A 26,341-nucleotide genomic window follows, 5' to 3' on the forward strand; every position below is an offset into this window, starting at 1 on the left:
CTTCCTATATAATAAAAGGCTATTATGCAAACTGACCAAATGGAGGTACAACCAGTCGTTAGGACATGCACTGACCACCAGGGGGCAGATGCTCAACACAGGAGTTGCCTCCTGGTGGTCAGTGTGTTCCCACAGGGGGAGTGCTGCTCAGCCAAAAGCCAGGCTCATGGCTGGTGAGTACAGCAGCGGTGGCAGGAGCCTCTCCCTTCTCCTCAGCCTACGCTAAGGAGCAGTGAGCCCAGTGGTGAGGAGAAGTGAGCAGGCGGGCAGTAAGGAGCGAGGGGTCCCAGAATGCGAGAGGGATCCCGGACTGTGAGAGGGTGCAGGCCAGGCTGAGGGACCCCCTCCACCCCCCGAGTGCACGAATTTTGTGCACTGGGCCTCTAGTTTCATATACCCGAGTTATGAATAAACACAATCTTTGGCCTATGTTTGGTTAGAGGTTCTCACCATTGGCTGATTGTCTCCATTATATGTCCTACCTTGATTATATGTTAACGTAAATTAGATCATGTCACTCCCCTGCTTAAAATCTCAAGACTCCCCATAGCACTTAAAATTAAATCCCAGTACCTCATCCTGACCCACATAATTGTACATGATCTGATCCTGGTCTCTACCAACTTTTCTCCTACCACTCTCATTCATTTTGCTCAAGCCAAGCAGGCCTTCTCTGCTCCTGATGCAGGCCAAGCTCCTTACCTACTACTTTAGGACTTTATACTACCTGGAATGCTCCACCTCATATTCATATAGCTGGCTTCTTATTATTGAAGTCTCAGCTTAAATGCCATCTTCCCAGATAACCCTTCCCTGACCACTCAATCTAGAGTAGTCACCCAGACTCTATCATATCACTCTTAATTCTCCACAGCAGTTAGCACCATTTAATATGCTCCTTATCTATTTACTAGAGGCCCAGTGCACAAAATTTGTGCACTCCGGGGGGCAGGGGGATGGGGAGGGTCCTTCAGCCCAGCCTGCACCCTCTCGCAGTCCGGGACCCCTCAGCAGACATCCCTCTCACAGTCCGGGATCCCTCTCGCAGTCCGGGACCCCTTGCTCCTTACCGCACACCTGCTTGCTGCTCCTTACTGCTCAGCCGAGAAGGAGGGACAGGCTCCTGCCATCTCCGCTGTGCTTGCCAGCTGTGAGCCCAGCTTCCCTGTGGGAGCGTACTGACCACCAGGAGGCAGCTCCTGCGTTGAGCATCTGCCTCCCTGGTGGTCAGAGCATGTCATAGCGACTGGTTGTTCCACCATTTGGTCTATTTGCATATTAGCCTTTTATTACATAGGAAGAATTTGTCTCTTCTACTGGGGCCTCATCAGTGTTATTTATTAAGCACTATATCCCAGTACTTGGAATAGTGCCTGGTATTGAGGAGGTACTCAATAAGTATTTTTGAATGAAATGAATGAAGGCTAATCATTAAAAAAAAAAAGGCATGCAATTCAAAAATTATATGACCAGAGCACAATGACTACTTTTTGAATTTAAAGAATAGTATTTTCACCCTGGCCAGTATGGCTCAGTTGGTTGAGCATTGTCCTGTGCACTGTAAGGGTTGCAGGTTCAATTACCAGTCAGGACACATGGCCAGGTTGCAGGCTTGATCCCTGGTAAGGGTGCATGTGGGAGGCAGCGGATTGATGTTTCTTTCTCTCTCTCCCTTAAATAAAAAAAAACAACTTATTTTTAAAACAGGAATAACATTTTGGGTGGTTTGAATATAAACTCAGATGATTTCTAAGAGAGAAAATTTGTGGAAAATCTCTTAAAATGAAACAAAACAAGCTGGAGCCTTTAGTATTTGTAAGTCACTCTAGAATTTGACAGGATCAAGGTAATGAGAGGATGAAAGTAGTTAAGAGACATAATCATGAATATAATTTGGTTTTTCAAAGACTTCTGAATACAGTCCTCACAACATATTAAGGAAATACACAAAACATAATGGCAAATTCTATTTGATTAAAAGTCACTAAAAATATGAGATTTAAAAAATATGAGAAAGTACCCAGCTACTTAGCAGCACTGGAAAATAGGGAAGACTACCATCAAATAACCAGAAACTTTGAAGAATTTCTGTAATATATAATCTAAATAGAACTATATAATGGAGAAAATCAATCAATTGCTGAGAGACTCTAACCAAACATAGGTAAAGGATTGTATTTACTCCTAAGGCATTCTAAATAGATGAGCTGTCCTGGGGAAACACCCAAGCTAAGAAACAAGAAATGGGAGTTGATGGAAAGTATTGAAATACCTGAGATTTTAAGACCTGTGCATCTCTCTCTAATCAAACAAAGCTTCTAGCTGCACTGTTTGCGACTAGGCACAAAATGTACAGTAGTATTACTTTTTATTAATTTTAAAAGGAGAAAAAGACAAGGACTACCATAAAGAACCTACTCTAAATGTGAAATTGAAAAAAAATTAGCTGATGGCATTCTCAGGAAAATGTAATAGGATGAATTAAGGTTAGAAATGAAGGTAGGAACACAAATAGTACAAAAAGATCAAAATAATGAACAACCTGGTAAATAAAGTTCTTCATAGGAACAGAGCAATGTAAATAGAAAAGCTATTTAATTATAATATTTGAAATGCATTTGTACTCCTGGCCTCCAAATTAATTTAAATATCTTTTAGAAAAGTCCTAAAAAATCACCAGAGAAATTTCAATACAGCTAGGTAGGTAGAGGGATACATAAATAGATATGCAAGATTTACAAGTAATGGTAAAATTTAGATGGTGAACATAAGGTTTTCCATTGCAAAATCCTTTTCATTTTGTTATATGTTTGACATTTTTCACAAGTAAAAAAACAACTTTCAAATATCTCAGAGAAGATGCTGTATCAAAGCTCAAACTTGGGCAACATTGGACAACAGTGAAAAAGTGGGTAGGCTAGAGCAAAGAGACTAAAGGCAAGAATGTTGGTTTGGTTTTTTTTTTTGTTTTTTTTTTTTAGCACTTTTACATATACGACCATTTCATCAAGAATCTGACAGGATCAAGGTAATCAGAGGATGAAAGTAGTTAAGAGATAATATCTCAATAGTGCCTGGTATTGAGGAGGCACTCAATAAGTATTTTTGAATGAAATGAATGAAGGCTAATCATTAAAAAAAAAAAAAAAAAAGGCATGCAATTCAAAAATTATATGACCAGAGCACAATGACTACTTTTTGAATTTAAAGAATAGTATTTTCACCCTGGCCAGTATGGCTCGGTTGAGCATTGAAAGGCAAGTGATATTATCTCCATTACACACACATACACACACACACACACACATATCACCCCTAAGGCTCTGAGAGTACCTTAACTAAGTTATACTGATATCAGTGAATAGTAAACCTGGGATCAAAATATGTATGTAGGTTTAAAAATCTTCATAAAATCTAATCTATCTTTATCATTGATTTTCCACAAGTATCTAAGAAAGTGACTCTATCTCAGCTTTACTTGGAGAAGCACTTTAAATAATAAAAACATATGAAATATACTTTATAAAACGTTTTTAAAATATGTTTTTATTGATTTTAGAGAGAGGAAGGGAAAGGGAGAGAGTCATTGATCTGCTGCCTTCTGCACACTGCTCACTGGGGATGGAGCCTGCAATGGAGCATGTGCTCCGATCAGGAATTGAACCAGTGACCTTTTGGTGCATGGGAAAACATATTTTTACAATATACTGTACAAATATAAATGACTTCTAGTTTCACTCCTTTATAATTTTCAAAGTTAACTGACTTACATATTATTTTATTTGTAGTAGTTATATGTATACATCTTTACAGTTCTTTTAGCACTATAATTCCCTTGAAATTAGAATTCTGATCTGAATCATTACTACAGTCTTTGTAATAGCACCTTGGATAGTAGTTTAATGAATGTTCACATACAGAAAGAATGTGATCCTCACAGTAAATATGCAAGATGGCTAGGCAATCTACTCATGTTATCCTTATTAAGCACTTGAAACAGAAGTAGAGTAAACTCTGATGCTATTTCTCAGCTAAAAAGCTCATTTGTTGAGCTAAGGCTCTGGCCTTTTCCTATTACACTACTGACTCAAAAAAGATACTAAGCCTAATTCTCCAACTGAGAGTCTGGCAGGGTAGCCAAAGGAAAATACTTTAGTTATGTTATTTTTTAAAATGTTTGGAAAACTCTAAAATATGGATCTTCATGTGAATATAAAATATTTGTAACCTTTCGGCTTTCTTTTTCTTTTACTGGGACAGTGGTAGAAGGAAAATAAAAGTGCGTCTTAAAAATCCTACACTTGGGCCCTGGCGATGTGGCTCAGTTGGCTGGGCATTATCCCATGCACTGAAAGGTTGCTGGTTCTATTCCTGGTCAGGGCATATGCCTGGGTTGTGGGTTTGAGTCCAGGTTATGGGCTCAATCCCCGGTAGAGGGTGTGCAGGAGGCAGCTGATGGATGTTTCACTCTCACATCGATGTTTTTTTCTCTCTCTTCCTCTCCCTTCCTCTCTAAAAATCAATAAAAAATCTTTTTAAAAAATCCTATACTTGGTCATAAGTTACTTAAAACGCAATAAAAACATAAGTTACAAATATAACATCTAAGATTTATACTTAGCTCATGGGAGCGATTCCACTTATATATGTTACTTCATATGATTTTCCATAACATCCAGTATGAGATTATCCCCATTTCACTGATAAGAAAACTTAAAGAGTTAGTTTAGAGAGTTAGTAGGTGATTGAACTAGGATTTTAAACAATCTAGGTCATGCTCTTTACAGATTATATTGTTACTTGCTTGCACAAAACTAATCAATAGTCTTCTGATTGGTCTCTTTTTACTTCCATTCCACCATATATATGACAACCAGAATAACTTCTAAAATAAAGTCAATCATATTGACTCTCTGCTTAATATCTTTCCATAGATTCATGTAGCCCATAGAATGAAATCCACCAAAGTCCTTGGCATTGCTATACCTTTCAAAACCTAAATCCTTTAAGATTTGGCCCTTGACTACTTATTTCTCCAGCCTCATCTACCTATTTTTTCCTTCTCTTTACCTTCCTCCCCTAAGTTATTCTAAATGATCTATAGTCCCTCAACTCATCTATAATGAAGTCCCTTTTCCCATTACACACTCAATTTGTCAAATTACCACTGATCCTTCAAAATTTAACTCAGAAATCAGTGTATCTACTTTTCCTCAGCCTTCTTAGCACTTTTCCCTAATAATAATTTCTTCTGTGCTATATTGATATCTGGTTTATACTTAAAGCATTTAAATACTGTATTGTTTATATGCCTCTACAGCCTATTTGACAGTGAGGCCCTAATGGATATCTTATTCATCTTTATATCCCTAGGGTCTAATACACTGTCTGATGATAATAGGCATCAGATAAATGTTAGTTAAGTTGAATTCAAGTACAATTAGAAAGTACACAAGTATTAAAAAAACAAGAATTTCAATTTTGCAAAATACAAATGTTTCAAAGTGGGGAAAGAGCCTGAAATCCTTTAACTGAACTGTGTATAACAATGGCAGTTGTCCTGAAGGTCCCTGCTAGCACTTTGTGCCCCAGCTGGGCCTCCAGAAGGTTCATTACTTTCATATTACCACTGTGGCAATTTATTAATGAGCTCAGAGTAAGCAAGATAAATTGAAATGACAGCCCTGGCAACTAACATCTCTTATTTATCACTAGAGCTAGTCTCTCACTAGCAGTACCATAGATAAAACAATATTTATATAGTATCTTCTAAGAGATACTGCCAATACTGTGACTGCCACTACTGTGACTGGCACTAAGGGAAATCTAAAAAAGCACAGATCCTCATTAGGATAGGCAAAGAATGTGGTCTTTAAAAATAACTCAAAACTGAAAATCACAGATGTCCATTAGAAGTAATGATAAAGGACTCATGTAATTCATCATTTATGGGTTAAATGCCTATCCAGGAGTTAAATGAAGAGCCACTGGAGCTCTTCTTGCTTCACCTGGATGCAGGAGGTATTACAACATATGCATGGAATGGAAACTGAGAACCAGTAGTAGGCATTCTAGAAGAAGGAAGGTCTATAAAACTAAAGCTCTACGCCTCCAAAAGTTTTTTTTTTAAATATATTTTTATTGATTTCAGAGAGGAAGGGAGAGGGAGAGAGAGAGAGAGAGAGATAGAAACATCAATGATGAGAGAGAATCATTGATCAGCTGCCTCCTGGAGGCCCCCTACTGGGGATCAAGCCTACAACCCCGGCATGTGCCCTTGACTGGAATCGAACCTGGGATCTTTCAGTCCGCAGGCCGACGCTCTATCCACTGAGCCAAACCAGTTAGGACTCCAAAAGTTTTTGAAGGCCCCTTGGTACCAAGGATCCCTACCAATGATTTAAGGCTACTCTCCTGAGATAAAGGCAAATCATAAGTTGTAAACTTTGTAGTGCAACTAGACACAAATATGATTTAAAAGAAGAAAGAGAAATGGCATGAAATCCTAGCGATATAGATACCACATACACTCACCATCTTTCACTAATGACTATTGTACCTCCAGGTTAACACCCGTTTTTGGCTTCTTAGGGCTGGCATTAACAAAGTACCATATATTGGATGTAATAAACAGAAATTTATGCTCTCACAGTTCTAGAGGCTAGAAGTCTGAAATAAAAGTGTTGCAGGGTCATGTTCTCTCTGAAGTCTGCAGGAAAAGATCCTTCCTTGCCTCTTTCAGCTTCTGGTAGCCCCAGGAAACTAATACAGATTTTGGTACTGATGAGTGCTGCTCTAACAAAAACTTAAAAATGAGGAAGTAGCTTTGGATCTGAATAATAAGTAGAGGATTGATAGAGAAAAACTAGACTGCACTGAAGAGATGGTAGGCAGAAATATGAACACTAAAGGTGCTTCTAAGTGGCCTTTAAAAGGAAATGATGAACATGTTATTAGATACTGGAAAAGACACTTCTTGTAACAGTGGCAAAAAACTTGTCTGAATTGTGTTCAGCCATTGAGTGAACTTGTATGTGATGAACTTCAGATATTTAGTTGAGGAAATTCTAAGAAAATTGTTTACATTGTGATCTACTTTTTCCTTGGTGCTTATAGTAAAATATGAGAAGAGATAAACTGTTAAGTAAAAAGGACCCAGCACTTGGTGATTTGGAAAATTCTCTGCCTATCCAGACAGACAGCGTGCTCTGAAGACAGGGCCAAGGGTGTGGCTGGACAATCATTTGTCTGACTCATGGATATAATCAACCACTACAGAAGTTAGAAATAGATATGGGTATATACACATGGTTACCCAGGAAAAATCAAAATAGAGATATGGTTATATATACATGATTACCCAGGAAAGATCTGCAGAGGACCCTCTTGTCGAATGGTGTGGGCCCCATGAATTATATGAGAGACTGACAAGGTTTTTGAGAATTTCATACCAGGAGAAGTGCTTCCAGCCTGGACTGAAAGGGTGAGAGAAGAAAACAAAATAAAGGAAGAATAACACCAAGGGCAGCACCACAGATGACTGAACCACTGGGATCCTCTTGAGCTAAAAGGGTGGGGCTGTCCCAGCAGGCCAGAGGACAGAGCATCCAGACAGGATTATCCCAAGCCTTGCAATTAAAAGGAATTTGCCCCATGGGTGGAATTTGCTTTAGACTAGCAACCATTTTATTCCTTCCATTTTCTCTCTTTCCTCACGGAAATAACTTTCCTATTCCTGTGCTACCATTATACCTTGGAAGCAGATAAGTTGTTTTCTAGATTTCACAGATCCACAAATGGAGAAGAATTTTCCCCTCATATAGACCATACCAGAGTTCCATCCATACCTTATTTAGATTATTTAGAACAGCGGTTCTCAACCTGTGGGTCACGACCCCTTTGGCAGTCAAACGACCCTTTCACAGGGGTCGCCTAAGATCATCCTGCATATCAGATATTTACATTACGATTCATAACAGTAGCAACATTACAGTTATGAAGTAGCAACAAAAATAATTTTATGGTTGGGTCACACATGAGGAACTATATTTAAAGGGCCAGAAGGTTGAGAACCACTGATTTAGAAGATGAGATTTTTGAGTTAATTACATTTACATGAGATTCTGGACCTTAATGTTAGACTACGTTAAGACCTTGGGGAATGTTGGGATAAAGTAAATGACTTTTGCACATGGGAAGGACCATGAATGAATTGAGGGGACAGGGCAAAGGGTAGACTGGTATGTGTTGATCTGTGTTCCCCAAACGGTATACTCTTGAAACCTGTGAATGTCCTAGATGGTGATGTGCTCTGATTCCATGGAGAGAGAGGACAAGGAAGCTTTGGGTTCAGGACTCTCCCAGACTTCACCCTTTGTGTTTCTTCTTTTGGCTATTCCTGATTTGTATCCTTTATAATAAACCTGTATGGCACTTTCTTGAGTTCTTTGAGTTGTTCTAGTGAATTATTAAGCCCACGGGGTGGGGGAGTGGGGGGGGGGCAGGGAGGTATAAGAACCCTTCAGACTTGTAGTTATGGCATGTTATACAGAGTTGGTATGCTTTAGGTATATTCTGGAGTAAGACATATATGTATAAACAAACAAACAGAAGATGCTGGTTGTTATTTTTATAGTGGATAAATTCTAAAGCAATTTCATGTGCCTTTGTTTTTTTCAGGTACTAAATACATGCCTGATATATAGCAGCCACTCAAATATTTGATGATTCTCCCATCAGATTTCTTGAACCAAGAGTCTAGAGAATCAAATTCCAGTTTTTATAACTCTCTACAAATTTTCCCTTCTTTGGGCCTCAGTTTCTTCACTGAATAATTGACCTAATAGTCACAGAACCTGAGAGTTGTAAGAAATTTTAGTGATTACCTACTGTAGCTCCCACTTGCCTAAATCACAGAACCAGTGAATGGCAGACGAGAACTTGAATTTGGATTCAATCACTAAGCCATAATTCTTTCCACATATCATGCTGCTAATAAGGTCTCTTTCACCTTATTACCTATGAAATATTGGAGATGGAAATACTGATCTTTAGAATATCATCCAATCCTGAAAACACACTAACAACAGCCTAAGTTCTATCTTTATTAAACAGAAGACATAGAATAAACAAAATTATCAATATTAACCCTAGTTACATTTTAGAGAAATGATAATATAGACAGCAGAGGATTAAAATCCTTTCAAATGCTTAAAAATAGAGAGGCTCTATTTGAATAGTTTCCCTGACTCCATCTTCTCCATAATTAAATGGAATGATAACTGGCCCACAGAACTGGTAGATTGAATTACTACTATTCTGAGCTATCCACTTATCTACTATCTTGGTATCCCTTACTGTACCTCAGAGCACAATGATTTATTGTTGCTCTTGTTATCCAATGGTCTTTTTATAGTATTCTTACTTTATCTGCCTAGAAACTTTCACGCTATTCCTTTCTTTTTGAAACTTAATAATTGCTATTTCTTTGACATTCAAAACACCACTTTCTGAAATAATAAACATGCTTCCCTAAATAATAATGCATGTTAAGTTTTATAAATGTGTTCTGCTGTGGGGAGCCGGCATGGCCATGGCATACTCAGCCCTAGGGCGCCTTATGGGCCATGCCAGCTCAGCCTGGTTCAGTGACCCTGAGTGGGGGTGGTGAAAGGCTTAGAAAAGACAGACATGAGAATGAAAGCTGGGTCTCGGTGGGACACTGCCCCTGTGGACAGTGCCAGCACCCACAAGCCGTGTCTTTATTTTATAGCAGATGCCACGAGGCAAAGTAGGGGCATGATCAAGTTGTTTACATCATTCTCGTGGGTTTCAGTCCTACTTCACTACATGCACCTGAACTCTATCACTCAGGCACGTGGGGCCACGTGTTCGGATTACAGGTTCAAGCTTACACCTATAGCTGTTGGCTAATTGTGCTGGGAAGGCTCTGCCCTCCAAGCTGGACTTGCACGTGGCCACGAGAGGACTGTGCCCTCTCATTAGTCCAAGGCTTGAACCTGTCCAAAACACTGTAACCGCGCCCCATATTCTGCCATTTGCTTTATTCACGCAACTTTTATTTGTGATATTCACCCAAGTTACTATATAAGTCTAGTTTATGTATTTTCATTATTGTATGCATTTCTATTAGGTAAATACATTGTAATATTTTCATTATTTTATTGATAGATATTTGGACTAGTTTGAATTTTCTGCTATAATAGTGTTGTATGAATATTTTTTAAAGATTTTTAAATTGATTTTGAGAGAGAGACAGAGAGAGAGAGAGAGAGAAAGAGAAAGAAACACTGAAGTGAGAGTGAAACATTGCAACCTGGGCATATGCCCTGACCAGAAATTTAACTGCAACTTTTCGGTGCATAAGACGATACCCAACCAACTGAGCCACAATGGCCAGGGCTGATGAATAATTTTGTATGTCTCTTTACACATATATTGGAGACTAATTTAATCTGGTTTGGAGACTTTCCAGAAGTCCCTAGAGGCACCTGAAGATAAGACAGAACATCAAAAAATTAGGGTTGGAAGTCTAACATTCTAAACCAGTGATGTCGAACCTTTTGAGCTCGGCGTGTCAGCATTTTGAAAAACCCTAACTTAACTCTGGTGCCGTGTCACATATAGAAATTTTTTGATATTTGCAACCATAGTAAAACAAAGACTTATATTTTTGATATTTATTTTATATATTTAAATGCCATTTAACAAAGAAAAATCAACCAAAAAAATGAGTTTGCGTGTCACCTCTGACACGCATGTCATAGGTTTGCCATCACTGTTCTAAACCCTCTAAGACAAATGGTTGTCTGTTCTCCACTCAAATATCTCCAAGAACAAGTATGCTGGCTCTCATGTTTTCTATAACACTTTACAAGATATAATGACTAAAATAGCCTTTATTCATGTTTGAATATCCCAGAGGAAATTCAATGTAAGTATGAATAAAAGCAATTATAATAAATAAGAAACCACTTAGAGATGTGCCTATAATACATCAATGAGCAACAGACAGTGATTAAAATGAATATACAATATGTACATACTTTAATTTTAAAAGCTAACAAGCTATTATGTAACACATAATACAGAAGGGGAAAAAATAATGCTGCAGCCTTTATATGCTTCAAAATTTAAGGAGCCCTGGCTAGTGTGGCTCAGTTGATTGAAGCATTGTCCATACACCAGAAGGTGGTGGGTTCGATTCCCAGGAATTAAGGATCAGAGAAGCAAAGTGACCAGCCCTGGGTTCTTTAATAAGAAACCCAGGCTTCTTTACAAATCTAAGTCACTATGGTAGTATAAAAAAAGAACTTGAAATCAGAGCATCTTTAGTCACTTTCTACCAGTGAGATCTTTTATGTTTCTTAACTCCACTAAGCCTATCTACCAAACAAGGTTAATGCAAAGATTAAACTACAAAACAAATCTTAGCACTTATTTTTAAAAAAAGATTTTTATTGATTTCAGAGAGGAAAGGAGAGGGAGAGAGGGATAGAAACATCAATGATGAGAGAATCATTGATTGGCTGCCTCCTGCACCCCCATATTGGTGATAGAGCCTGCAACCCAGGCATGTGCCCTTGGCTGGAATCGAACCTGGGACCCTTCAGTCTGCAAGCCAACACTCTATCTACTGAGCCAAACCAGCTAGGGCTTTTTTTTTTTTTTTAATAATATATATATTTTTATTGATTTCAGAGAGGAAGGGAGAGGGAGAGAGAGATGGAAACATCGATGAGAATCATTGATTGGCTGCCTCCTGCAAGCCCCACACTGGGGATCGAGCCTGCAACCCAGGCATGTGCCCTGACCAGGAACTGAACTGTGACCTCCAGGTTTTTAGGTCAATGCTCAACCACTGAAACACGCTGGCCAGGCTTAGCACTTACGTTTTTAACCTAAACTTGGCCTACATAGAAACATTTCTGAATGTGAAATGTCTTCCTTGGTTTTAATCAATGCTTAAAAATTTTACAGTTAGGAAACAGGTAGTGAGAGAGGATGTACTATCTATACCTCCCTAGTATATCTAGAAACAAGTCCAAACTCCATAGTTTCAGGTCTTTAATACGATGGCCCCAGCCCATCTCCTTAGCCACATTTCTCACAACTGAGTTATACAAATACAGTACTCAAACCTATGGCGACTAACATTTTTTAACAAACATATCTTATACTTTCCCTACTTGGTATCTTCACCTAAATCATTAAATCTATTGAAATTTGTTCTCCAAGACCCAAATGAAATTCATCTTGAGTGTGATGTCTAACCTTGTTTCCAAATGTTGAAAATGATGGCTCCCTCCTCTGAATTCCTATATCACTTTGCTTTTATCTCCCGTAAAGTACTTATTGCCTTATAATTTAGGTTGAGCATGAAAAAAATCTTTCTCCCAGCAGAGGTGAAGTCCCCTAAAGGTAGTTGGAAGAGAACTAACATTTTAACAAAGCACCAACTGCTTCTCTAGTAATTACACACACACACACACACATTATTTTTATAATCTTTGTGACATCCTATGAAGTAGCAATTTAGTTTTTAAAGATGAGGACACTGAAAGTCGCAGAGGTTAAACAATTTGCTTATAGTCCTAAGGCCAGTAAGTGACATAGTCCAGATCAGGGGTCCTCAAACTACGGCCCACGGGCCACATGCAAATACAAATATTGTATTTGTTTCCATTTTGTTTTTTTACTTCAAAATAAGATATGTGCAGTGTGCATAGGAATTTGTTCATAGTGTTTTTTTTTTAAACTATAGTCCGGCCCTCCAACGGTCTGAGGGACAGTGAACTGGCCCCCTGTTTAAAAAGTTTGAGGACCCCTGGTCCAGATAGATCTGATTGTTTCCTATCTACCCACTGATCATCAGTAAAAAACCTCCATTGCCTTTGCCATTAAGTATTGGCAGAAAAGATTTGATATAGAGTATTTGCCCTCCTATTTTCCAAGATCAAGAACAGACTCTTCAGAGCAAACAGAGTGATTAACATGAGTCCCAAATAAAAATGAAGAGATCATAAGTCTGCTTCCAGGAAAGAAAAGTAAAAACAAAAACAAAAACAAAAAACACACCACTTTATTCTTCCACTCTTGCGTTTAAAAACTCCTCCTCCTTTGAGGTTTATGCCATCTGGCTATATCACTACCCTTCTCATCTGTTATCTACCACCCTCTCAATGAATCACCTATATTCACTGCACCTGGGTCACAATATTCTTTCTTCCCCACATTCTAATCTAGCATCTTAAATCACTTCACAATCCACACAGAAGACTCATTTAATAAAAGAGCCTCAGAGTTCCTTGTCATACTCAGCTTCACTGACCTTCACCTCTGCTGTACTTCAGCTACCCACACAGAGACCTATAACAGCTCCATATCAGACAATTTAGCTCCAATATTCCACTTTCTGACCAAAACCTCCTTTTTTTCTAACTTACTTGTAACCACCACATTTACTCATTGACCTAACTCAAGAACTCACAAAATCTTCAAGTCCAAAAGTAAATTCATCATCCAGTTTCCTGTCTCAGTTAATGTCACCACTATCCACCTGGTCACCCTGACAAAAAACCTGGGTAATCCTGCTGGACTCCTCACTCTGTCATCTGCATATCCAATCAGTCATAAAGCCTCCATTCCTTTCTCCTCATCCCTGTGATCACATTTCAAAGATGTTATTCAACCATGTCTGATAAAAACCTTTCAGTGATTTAAAAAATATCCCTCACTAAATTAATTTCAAGATACTCATTCATACAAACTCTACCATGATATGGTCTCTGCCTGTATTTCTAGCCTCACAATTTACCACTTACGTCTTCACTGTTATACTCTTAGCAGTCCCAAACTGCTTGTGATTATCCATGCAAGCTATTCCTTTTCTCACATTGATGACTTTCCTCAAGTTGTTTTCTCTGTTTGAAGCACACGTTTCATTCATCTTTGCCTGACTTACTCCTACTTAACATTTAAGATTTGGGTCAGGTATCATCTGTTCCCAAAGTCTTCCCCAAAGTCCTAGGCTAGCACTCTAACCTTGAGCACTATATGCGTAGCTCTTACCTCTTATTCTGAGATGACCTATTTTAGCATTTAGCACTAAGATTGGAAACGTATCTTATTCTTATTTGCAGATCCAGCTAAACACAATACATGGCATAGTGCCTGACACAACAGTAGATGCATAAATGAAAAGGTTAGAACACGTTCAACTTAAATTTTCAGTGGGATATTCACACCAGTTCTTTCTCATAGTTTTTAGGATTTCCTACTACTAACTCCAAGTCCTTTGAAGGGAAGGAACCAGAGCCTTTCCTGGGTCTGTACAGTTATGTACAGAATGATGTTAAACAAATTTTCATCCAACCTACATACCAGAAATCAAAAGTTGACACGTATACTACAAACTTCAAAACCACTAAACAACTTTAAAAATGAACACGTATGAATAAGGATAAAGAACCAATTCTGACTGCTGGTATATACTTGTCTATGTTATGGAAACAGCAAAACGTTGCTTAGAACTAGAACAGGGTCCCAGATACAAGAACTTGGCATTTTATCTACAAGGCCATCACAGCTCTTCTGAGCTTAAAAATTACTAACCAACAGGCATGCTTAAGCAGGAGTTTAAGACCTTGGTAAAAGACCCTTTTTGAAAACTTAACCCCATACCAAGGCTAAGTAATGAAAAAGCAAGTAAAAATCAACGCTGGTCAGTGAGCAACAAAAAACCTTTTTCATAGTCATTTTGGGCCTTCTGCTGGCGGTTAGAAATAGAGCATAAAGTTCAATATAATAAAGCATTTCCCTTTCCAACTAAATATTCAATTGCAGTTCGGCACCAACTAGGTTGCAATCCTTTTTCAGAGTAAAAAAATTAAACTCTTCTATTTGCATGGTGCATTGCGACACTTTGATGTACATTAGCTCATTTAATAAAGTATTTATAGACATTTAAAAAATGAGGGAAAACCCAACATTTCCCACAAAATAGAATGTCTTTAATTTGTTTGAACAAACAGTACTAGATGTCCCCCCCCCCCCTTTTTATAAGATCAAAACAGCACAGAAATGAGGAAGGAACTAGAGCATTTTTATTTAAACAGGTCAACCCTTGGCGCCAAGGAGCTTCTTGGAGAAACTTAACACTTGCTCATCCACGTTAAGAAGCCCTCCTTCAAAGGGGATATCGGCAAACTGCAGATCGTTCAGAGGAGGGGTCCGAGCAGCACAACGTATAATGACCGCGTGAAGGAACTGGAATGAGTGAGGACATGAGTCCAGGAATATGACCGTTATCTCCAGGTATCTTGCAGAGTGTCCACAAGGAAAAGGGCTTCCTTGGGGAGAGACTCGTTTCCCATCACTGGAGGAAGTGTAAAAACAGGGGGGTCGAAATAACACGGCAGGGTTTGGGATTTTGCAAAGCTACGTGGGCATGGGATGGGAGAAAGGGACCCCAGACGACCTTTCACTTCCCGCCCAGTCTGGAGGTGTTCTGGGCTTCGGCCATCTCCTGGAAACGCTGTCATTCCTCTCGGGGCTGGCCCACAGCACTGGCAGGTGTCCGGCCCTCCGGCACCTTGCTCACCTGGGTGCCCAGCGCCCCACCCCCACCCCCTGGTCGGCGGCACGAAACTTACTCTACCCGCCCGCGTCCAGCGCCTCGGTGAGTTGTCGGCGCAGCTCCCGCCGCGGGACCAGCCGGGAGGACGCGGCGGACAGCTCCGGGCCCCTCGCACCGCAGTCCTAGGTCCTCGGCCCGGGCCGGACCCGGACCCGGACCCACAGCATCTCTCGGCTCTGGCGTCCGCGCGGACCCACAGACGCGGCGCGCAGACTGACAACCGCTCTGACTCCCCGCGCTCGGCTCAAAGCCGACCCCAGCCCCTCGGGCCTGCGCAGCGCGGCTCTCGCACCCACCGCCCCGCGATGCCGAACCTCCAAAGGTCCCTCTGTCCTTGGGTTCCCCGAGCCGGGACCCCCTGCTGCGTCAGGCCGCCGGCGGGACACGGAGACCCGCCGGCCCGGCCGCGGATGCAGAACCGGCCACCGGGCTCCGGGCCGCGCTGACGAGGTGGGCAAGGGCCGCGACCGCGCTCGGACCACCGACAGGCCGACCGGCCCCGACAGACACAGCCAGACTGCCGGGTCCGGAGGGGCGGGAGCCGAGGGCCGGCAGGTCCCGCCGCCGCCTCCCCGCCCTGGCGGGCCCTGGTCCCCTAGGCCCCTCAGGCAGCGGGCTGTCCCGGCTGGCGGAGGCGGCCGCCGAGGTGCTTACCTGCGGGCGCGGGGCCGCACGGGCCGCTCACTCCCTTCCCGCCGCCATGTTTCTCCTGCGCAGGGAGCGACGGAGGACGCGAGAGGGGCGGGTGGGGGCGGCTCCCGAGGGCGGCCGGCGGGCGAGCGGTTGGGGGCTCGATCCGGGCAGCGGCGCTGAGGGGGTGGGCGGGGCTGCCTGGGGGCGGGGCGGTGGCTTCCAGGCCCCGCCCCTCCCCGCCCGCTGCGAGGTGGCGTGCGCCTGGGCCGTTAGGCGCGCGCGCGGCGGGGGCGGTGGGGGCGGGGCGCTGTGGGGAGGGCGCCGCGGGGCGGCCGGTCCCAGCCAGCGCTGGCGGCCTCTCGCCTTCCGTCCGGGGTCCCCGGTTCCGGTCTTTGACCCACTGCCCTCGCGGCGCCTCCACTAGGGTAGACCCAGCCCTGAAGAGAGCGAGGGACTCGGGTTCAAGTCCCGGCGCCGCGGGACCCCTCCCCGAGGCCACGCGTGGGCCCAGGAGGGAGACGCCAGAAACCGAGAGCGGCCGGGTCTCGGCCCCACGGGCCGGCTGACGGGAGGCGCCGCCTCGCTCAGGACCAGCTGCCTGAGGGGTGACCTTGGGCGCGGAACCTCGCACCTCCACCCGGGCCCTCACCTCTGACGAGACCCACTTAACACAGAGGAATGGGGGAGCGGGGAGGATAGAATAAGTCCATGCTCGTCAAGCCCCCGGAACCGCGCGGGGATCTAGAAAGTAAATGCCCAGTAAGGATGAGCCCCGCGGTCTTCCATGTCTTTCATAAGCGCACACGGTTGTTTTTTGGCCCGCAGTACCCCTTACTGCACTCTCCTGGGTGACGGCCCCCTGCACCCCGGGTTGGCCCTGTTTCCGCGGCGAGGAAACCAGCGTGGGAGGTGAAGCTACTTGCCCGGGACCCCCCAGCAGAGGGGGCTCGCCTCCAGCCCCGCGGACCTGCGAGGCCGGGGCCGAGCTCTGCCTGCAGGGAGGGGCCGCCGGCTGTTCGGGAGGCCAGAGGGGGCCACCCCGGGTCAGACAGATCCACCCACCTTAGCTCTCCAGCGAGTCTGCAAGGGGGAGCAGACTTCAGGCAGAGGAAGGGGTGTTTGCAAAGGCATGGAGGCCGGATACCGGCTGGTTGGCTGCTGTGACCGGTGGAGTGGGCTAGAGGAGGCACTAGGAGGGGATGCTGCTGAAGATAAGCAGGGAAAAGGCAGCCGGAACGTGGAGGTCCTTGTATGTCTAGGATGACATTGAGTGCCCTGTATGTCTAACTTAGAAATTGTTCTGTAGGCCCGTGGTTGTCATAGTGTGGCCCCAGAACCCCTGGTATCCCTGCATTCCTTCCAGGAGTCAGTGAGCTCAAAATTAATGTTTTAACAATGTTAAACATGTGCCTCATTTTCCGGCCTCATTCTCTCACCAATGTAAGTGAGGTTTTCCACAGAATATAGGACATAAGATATTGCAACAGATTAAATGCAGAAACGGATAGTAGAATCCAGCTGTCTTTTGTAAAGCCAGGTGTTAAAGAGATTTACACAAATGTATGACACCACTCTTCTCATTAATATTTTATTTTATGAAACACTAGAGGCCCTGTGCACGGATTCGTGCACTGGTGAGGACCTTCGGCCTGGCCTGCTGGGATTGGGCCAAAACCAGCTCTCTGACATCCCCTGAGGGGTTCCGGATTTCGAGAGGCGGTTCTCGGGTGACCCACCCTGGAATCAGGCTCACTCCTCTCTGGTTCCAGGTGCATCACCAGAGAACTTCCGCTGCCAAGTGACAGCAGCTGGCAGTTCTTGCATTGAGCGTCTGCCCCCTGGTGATCAGTGAGCATCATAGTTACTGGCCAGTCGGCCGGTCACTTAGGCTTTTATATATATAGATATTTTCATTAAAGTGCATTTATGATAACATCAATGGGTTTATTTATTGTAAATTTTAAACGAATTAATAAAGTTTTAGAAATTTCTCAGTTTTAATTTTTTAAAAAATATATTTTTATTGATTTCAGAGATGAAGGAAGAGAGGGAGAGAAACATCAATGATGAGAGAGAATCATTCATTGGTCAGCTGCCTCCTGTAAGCCCCCTACTGGGAATTGAGCCTGAAACCCAGGCATGTGCCCTTGGCCAGAGTCGAACCCAGGACTCTTCAGTCCACAGGCCAGTGCTCTATCCACTTAGCCAAACTGGCTAGAGCAGTTTTAATTTCTAATATGGTAAATATTGATAGAAGTAACTAAGTGCACATAAAAAAGCTCTTCGGGGTCCTCAATTTTTAAGAATGGAAAGATGTCTGGAGACCAACAGGTTTCTGAATACCTAGCAGGGGTGGGGAACCTTTTTTCTGCCAGGAGCCATTTGGATATTTACTAGTATAACATCATTCTCAGGCCATACAAAATTATCAACTTAAAAATTAGCCTGTTATATTTGGTCAATTAACTCACCCCTAATGCTTTGGCAGGGCCAGACCAAATGACTTCTCAGGCTGGATGTCCCCCCACCCCTGTATGAAAATAAGTAGCTATTGAAGTTTTAAGTTGGAGAGTGACAAGCAGAAAGAACTTTCAAGATCCAAGTCAGGCCTTGAGGGTTGCATTCACAAGGCACAGGGATTGCAGGCAGAATTAAGGGATTCTTAAAATTTTAGCTATCCAATTTTATCTAGCTACCCCACAGAAAGCACAAATGACAATCACAACACTCTGTAATCTTTGGAGGGTTGAGATAGTAGACACTTTTTGTTATCCATAGTAGATTCAACTGTTGAGCCTGAAAATATAGGCTTTTTCTCAGAAACAAGCAGGAAAGTGCAGGGCTGGTGAACAGCAGAGCTAGGACCCAGCTGACCCTGGATATTTTATTCCTAATTTTGTATCACCTCACCATCTGACAGGTGATGGGCTGATAAAGCACTAAGATGGGTGTTTTATTCCTTTATTTCCATTCATTCCTGTGTAGTGAGGATTATACTTTGTTGTGGATGCTGTCACTCTTTCTGACCCTAGCACACTATTACCTCTCCTCATTGCCCATTTTCTGAGAACCAGTCAAGTCCAGGCAAACGAGAGGAAAGGAAGAGGTTGCCAATAATAGGGTGAGAGGGTGTGGGAATCCTGGCAGAGGTCCTCAAAGCTACCCAGCCCAGAGTATCCTTCACATACTTCTAGGGCTCTTCAGGCATTGAGAAGGAAAAGAGTTGTATCAACACCTCTGCTGTCTGGAAAACTGCCTTTGAAGAGCAGTTCCCCCAAAGTGCTGAGTATCTGTTCCTTTCACATTAACAAAAAAAGGTGTCCATAGCAGATGAAAGCACTTTTTATTAAACTTGAAAACAACATGAGGTTTTATAAATGAAGCACAAGAAAAAATGATGCAGTCAAGAGATGGGGGTAAACATGAGATGTATGAGGCTGCTGCTGGTGTAACAGCATATTATTTTATGGCAATCTTTTATAAGTAGCAAGAGTATACTCTAAAATAAGAAGTATAGTATAATAAATACATAAGCCAGTAACAGTCATTTATTATTATTATCTAGTATATACTTATATAATTGTATGTGCTATGCTTTTATACACCTGGCAACAAGTAGGTTTGTTTACACCAGCATCATCACAAACACATGAGTAATGCCTATGTTTCGACAGCTATAAAATCACTAAGCAATAGGCATTTTTTTTAGTTTCATTATAATCTTACTAGTGGCCTGGTGTTTGAATTCTTGCACATTGAAAGGAAATTAATTAGAAGAAATATTTAAATATCACTATTCACCCTTTCTCTATAATAGACGTGCCACCCAAATTCACGATCGACAAATAACAGATCGAAACACGCGTGCGATTGGCACCAGCGAGAGCTTTATATGTATAGACTACAGGCCCAGTGTACAAAATTTGTGCATGGAGGGAGGTCCCCTCAGCCCAGACTGCACCCTCTCCAATCCAGGACCCCTTGAGGGATGGACCAGGCCTAAACTGGCAGTCAGACATCCCTCTCATAATCCTGGACTGCTGGCTCCTAATTGCTCACCTGCCTGCCTGCTTGGTCGCCCCCAACTGCCCTCCCCTGCCTGCCAGGTTGCCCCCAACTGCCCCCTCCCTGCCAGCCTGGTCACCTCTTCCTGCGCTCCCTACTGGCCTGGTTGCCCCCAACTGCCCCCCAACTGGCCTAGTCGCCCCTCACTGCCCCCCCTCCCCCCCGCCAGCCTAATTTCTCCCAACTGTCCCCCATGCCGGCCTGGTCACCCCCAATTGCACCCCCCCCCCACTGGCCTGGTCGACCCTAACTGCCCCCCCTGCTGGCCTGGTCGCCCTCAACTTCCCCCCTTCAGGCCTGGTCCCCCCATGCAGCCTGCTTGTTCAGTTGTTTGGTCATCCCTCACTAACCCCCTTGCTGGCCTGGTCATAGGCAGCCATCTTGTGAGGGTGTGAGGGTTAATTTGCATATTACCTCTTTATTATATAGGATAAGCTTGCTTAATTAGACCTGCTTTCTGATTTAGTTAAACTTTTTCCAAAACTTTTTCCAGCCCAGTGAAGCACCCCAACTTCTCTTTCAGGTAATTGTCAGCAACACAGCAGTAAATATCAACACGAAGCAGATTATTATTGTAGATCATGCAGGGAGAACAAAGGGTAAAATATTTAACTGCAGCAGTGTTTGACTATATTCTGCACAGTGAGAAAACCTGAAGTCATTTTCAAGGTCCACCATTTCTTCTTTTCAGTCGGATCAAGTTTCTAAGCTTTCTAAATCTCCGTTTTCTGGCTAATGAAAAGAAAATAGGATTCCACCGAGTCTCCTATCTACCTACTCCAGGACTTCTGTGAGGATCAAATGAGATGAGGCACGGGAAAATGCTTCACAGACATTTGGTTAACATGCAAAATGTTTGCACCTGGCTATAAAGCAAGTTGTGCTCCTGGGCTGAAGAAACTGCAAGGAGGCTAGTGGCCACTAGGGAGATGCATTGGGGATTTTGATATGTATGCTAGTGGCCGCTGGGCATTGCTACATGATGTCATTACCCAGCGCCCACAGCAACCATTTTGGGCTGGGCTGGGCTGGGCTGTGGGCTGCATTTTGTGCCATGGGGTCTCAGCAGCATAGGCTGCGATTTGGTGGAGTGTTACTCCAGGGTGGTGGTGGGGCCTGTGTCCCACTTGGGGGAAGCTAAGTGTTGGTTTGTGGGTGCCAGGTCCACGGTGCTGTTTCTTTGTGCTTGTCATGGTAGCTCCTGCATTGAGCGTCTGTCCCCTGGTGGTCAGTGCACGTCATAGCGACCGGTTGGATGGTTGGACATTTAGCATATTCATCTTTTATATGTATAGATGGGATCACTGGTGTATATTTGGTCCCTTGTTGATCAAAACGTCGTTATGTGGTACATGACTGCAAAGGTTTTATTGGAATTCAGCCAGGCCTTCTATGGCTGTTTTTGTGCTACAGTGTGCCTTATATTTTTCAAAGCCTATATAATATTTGTCTTCTGGCAACACACAAAAAATTTGCTAACCCCTCATCTAGAGCTACATGTAATAACATGAAAATATCTTAGAAACACATTGAACAAAATAATAAGCGGTATGATGCCACATATAACACTTAAAAATAAGCAAAACAATACCAATTTTGTGTAGGGGCACATGTACACATGTAATAAAAGTATAAAGACATTCATGGAAACATGGCTCCCTCCATCTCATCAACGGAGAATCTTTCTCACATCAAATCCCCCTCACTTTTTGAATCTCTCAAATATCCCTGTCTTCAACCAGTCAGAAAAAAAAAAAAATCAGCTTTTAAGACATTTATAAGTAGGATCAGGTCCACCCAGATTAACTCCCTACTTAAGGGCAACTGTGCCATATAACAAACTAATCATAGAAGTAAAATTAATCATATTCACTGTCCCAGGGATTAGGCAGGATGTGTACACCAGTGGCCAGGAATCTTGGGAGTCATCCTAGAATTCTGCCTACTATACCCAGTGAGAAATCGTCTTTTAAACATTTCTCTACGAATTCCTATGGCAGTTTGTTCAGTAACTCTCTCTATGGCACACTATGCATTGTATTGTCAGTATTAGATTGGATTCATTTTAAAACTTCCCTATGCTGAAAATTTCTTGAGACAGGAACCTTGTTCACACCTGTAGCTCCAATGTTTCAGGCATCACATGAAAAAGATATTCCTACATGTTTGTTGAAACAATAAAAAAGTGTACAAATTGTCTTCTGGAGCCCTGCATCTTTTTAGATCCAGCTCAAAACTCTGACACTTCTTGGGGAGAATGACTTGCTCCCTCCTCTGTGCTATCACCTCTGTATGAAATGGATCGCATTGTAGTGTCTTAAGTTAGCTAGGGTAGTGCTTTACTTTGATTCATCCCACTTAGCATCCCAGGGCACAGCACATCATAGATTTCATTAATTGCTAATGTTTGAATTTTTAAAGAGATGAAAGGGGTTTAAAAAGCAAAAGGCAGATGGAGAGTGGATTTGGGCTATGACCAGACCCTTGAAAAGGGTCATGGATGGGGGGAAAGCCAATAAGTACAGAGGCAATGGAGAGGGAAGAAAATAGGCAAATTGGTCAGGATGTAATTTTTTTAAAGAAGGATGCTAACAAAAACAAACTAACAAAAAACCTCAGGCCTGCTGTTTTATACATTACATTAAGGAATACATCTGGAAGAATCCTCCCCAAGGGACAGCAAGAAGAAGTGGTTATTCTGGGGCTGACAATCAAGGGAACAGAATTTTACTTTGTCATGCTAGTGGGTAGACAGTGACTCCAAGGAGAGCTGGTGAAGGAAAAGGAAAATATGTCTGTCGGTGCTTAAAGAAAGTGGGGGGAGGGGCACTGAAACCCATAAGAGCCCTTAACCTCCTTGTTGATTTGCATGTTTTCCTTTCTTGCTCACCTTCTTCTTATTGGCCTTTCTGACTTCTTTTTTGCTTCAAGGCTGCCTAAGATCATTAAATGTGCAGTTTGACCAGACTTCATCTCTATACTGTTTGGAATCAGAAGAATAGTTGGAAATTTTCTGATCTGATTCACCAGGAACTCTCTACCTCCTAGAAACAATTAGGAGGGTGGGATAACAGCCGACTGCTAAAGCTAGATGTGGGCTCATTACCACCAAAACACCAGGATGAAGCTGGATAACCTAAAGATGACAGGATGGTTGTAGTTCTTCCCAAGTGATGGTCAAAAGGCAGGTTCTTTTAGACTTGCCCTTTGAACACCTTGCTCACAGCCATATGTTTACTGGGGAGCTGGCCATCTGGTCGGTTACTGAGTGCTCCCAGGGCAAGACCCTTGGGAGAGACATCAAAATGGCACAGCACTTTCCCTAAAGGAGCTTACAATCTCATGAGGAAAAGAACAATACACGGCAGAAAGTTGTAAGTGCCACAGGGAAATGTAAGCAAAATGTGGTGGTGTTTAGAAGAGATTGAGGAAGGGCCTTATAAAGAAAATGGCATTTCAGGTGGACCTTGAGTGGTAGGAAAGTTGGAAGTGGAGGAGGGAGTATCAGGGCAGTGGTCAGCAAACTCATTAGTCAACTGAGCCAAATATCAACAGTACAACGATTGAAATTTCTTTTGAGAGTCAAATTTTTTAAACTTAAACTATATAGGTAGGTACATTGTTATTAACTTAATTAGGGCACTCCTAAGGCTTAGGAAGAGCCACACTCAAGGGGCCAAAGAGCCGCATGTGGCTCGCGAGCCGCAGTTTGCCGACCATGGCTCCAGAAGATTGGAAGTTTCTCTATGTTCATTAAAGGCTCAGCACCTCACACTATACCTGGGACATAATGGTGCTCAGTTAATATTTGTGGAGTAAATGTGTACAGTGGGGCTCTCTCAGGTCCAGGTCATGGATCAAAGAGGCAGCCTCTGCATTATCTACTTGAACTGCCAGGGCCTCGACTGGACTGGCTGCTCAGATTCTGATGGTGTAAAGGCTTTGCATAGGAGTGCTAAGCCTCAGACCTCACTGTTTATCTAAGGCACTTCTGCTCTTGTTCCTCTTGTAAAATACCAAATAAAAATAGTTCCAGGAATCTGTGTGGCTGAGAAATTCCAGGCTCTGTCTGGGCTTCGAGATGAAGGCTGTTATTGTTAGGAAGTTGGTCATTAATCCAACCTGCCTTTTCTCTGTGCTGTGGTTCTACACCCTTCTAAGGGCACTGGTTCTTGTCCTCATTTGCCCTTAAGTCTGTCACTAGCTGATAACTGGGAAAGAAAAAACTTGACCACAGTTGATGTGAAAATGATCTAAAAGATATTAGTTGGCTACAAGCTCACTATGTGCTCTGGGCTTGTGACTTTAACTTACACTTAGAGTGCCAGATGGCTAGTATCCTCATTTATAAGATGGGAAAAATAATGCCTACCTATCAGATTATTGCAAGAGTTAAAGAAAATAAGATAGGCAGGGGTTCCTGGCACACAGTAAAGGTTAAAGAAATGTTACATCAATTTAGAAGTCATAATCCTCTTACTTTATTCTGCTATAGCCAGACTTCATCTGGGCTATTAAATTTTAACCTATGCGTCATATTTTAAAAGAGGGATGTTAACAAATTATCGCTCAGAAGCAAATGACCAAGATGATAAGAATCTGAAAATCAGACTTTACAATAAACAGCTGAAGGAGCTGGGGATATTTAGCCTAGATGAGAAATAACTAGGATAGAATCTATATATATATAAAATCCCAGTGACCAGAACAGCAGAATGACCTGAACAACCGGAATGACCAGTGGCTACGATGCACACCGCGATCCTGGGTGGGGCCAACCAGCCAACCACCTGTGGCCCGTCCCCACCACGAGCCCGGCCCAATGGGCTCCCATCAGGACAGGCCAGCCAGATCCCACCCGTGCATGAATTCGTGCACCGGGCCTCTAATCGAATATATACTTATATATAGTGATATATAAAATATACAATAATATAATAAATTATGTGTTTAATAGAATGACATAGGGCAAGGCCTTAGTGGGGTCTTCACATAACTGAAGCACTAACATCTGGAACAGGATTAAGCTTCAGTTCTATTTCTTTGCTTTTTAATAGATATCCTATATCTTTATGTAGTTTTGTTGAGCAGGTTTTACATTTTCTTTTATTTTTAAATATATATTTTTATTGATTTCAGAGAGGGAGGAAGAGGAAGAGAGAGAGAGAAACATCAATGATGAGAGAGAATCATTGATTGGGCACCTCCTGCACGCCCCACACTGGGGATCGAGCCCACAACCCTGGCATGTGCTCTGACCGGGAATTGAACCGTGACCTCCTGGTTCACAGGTCAACACTCAACGCTGAGCCACACCAGCTGGGCATCAGTTCTATTTCATAAATATTTATGGAATACCTATGAAGTGCCAGGTACTGGGGATGCAAAGAAAAGTAAAATACAATCCCTGTCCTTGAGGATCTTGGACTACAAAGGACTGTGCAATGCAAAAGAGGCTATTGCAGGGGTGTGTGCAATGTGCTGGGAGAAAGCAGAGAGGAATGAATTCTGCAGAGAGCCGGGGCAGGCTTCACCAAAGAGGTGACATTTGGGGGAACCTTAAAGGAAAACTAGTATTTTTGTAGGCAGAGAAAGAAGGGAAGGACACATAAGCAGCAAGTCCAGCATGTGCAGAAACAAAGGAAACCTCATGGAAAACTTAGGGTGCTCTGGAAGAGCAGAGGGAAATGGGCCTGCAAAATCCAGTTTGAGCCAGATTATCAAAGGTCTTGGATACTAAGCTGGAGAGTTTGGACTGTTCTACCATCAAAGCATTTAAGCAGGCGGATTTTATTTTAAAAGGAAAGCTCTAATGAATTGTGCTGAAAGGGCTTTACAGAAGGCAGGGGAGACGGCTTCTTGGCATTCCACAGAGGGACATGAGAGCTTGAATCTTACTGTGGGTGAACTTGGGCACATTCTTAAACTCTGAACTTTCCTCCCCAGTCTTATGTTGGGATGATCACATCTATTTTAAAGGGATAT

At 42.8% G+C, this 26,341-nt stretch overlaps 1 protein-coding gene across 1 annotated transcript in view; it reads right to left on the bottom strand.

The window, feature by feature from the left end:
- Positions 1 to 16,375, bottom strand: part of SCMH1 (Scm polycomb group protein homolog 1) — a gene marked incomplete at its 5' end in the record, with an annotated part of 134,634 nt that extends 118,259 nt beyond the window's left edge. Inside the window, one exon of the mRNA XM_081085779.1 lies at positions 16,313 to 16,375. The remainder of the gene's footprint in view (positions 1 to 16,312) is intronic.
- Between the last annotated feature and the right edge of the window lie 9,966 nt (positions 16,376 to 26,341).

The sequence above is a fragment of the Myotis nattereri genome, assembly GCF_964212035.1.
Source record: "Myotis nattereri genome assembly, chromosome: 3".
Lineage (NCBI taxonomy): Eukaryota > Metazoa > Chordata > Mammalia > Chiroptera > Vespertilionidae > Myotis > Myotis nattereri.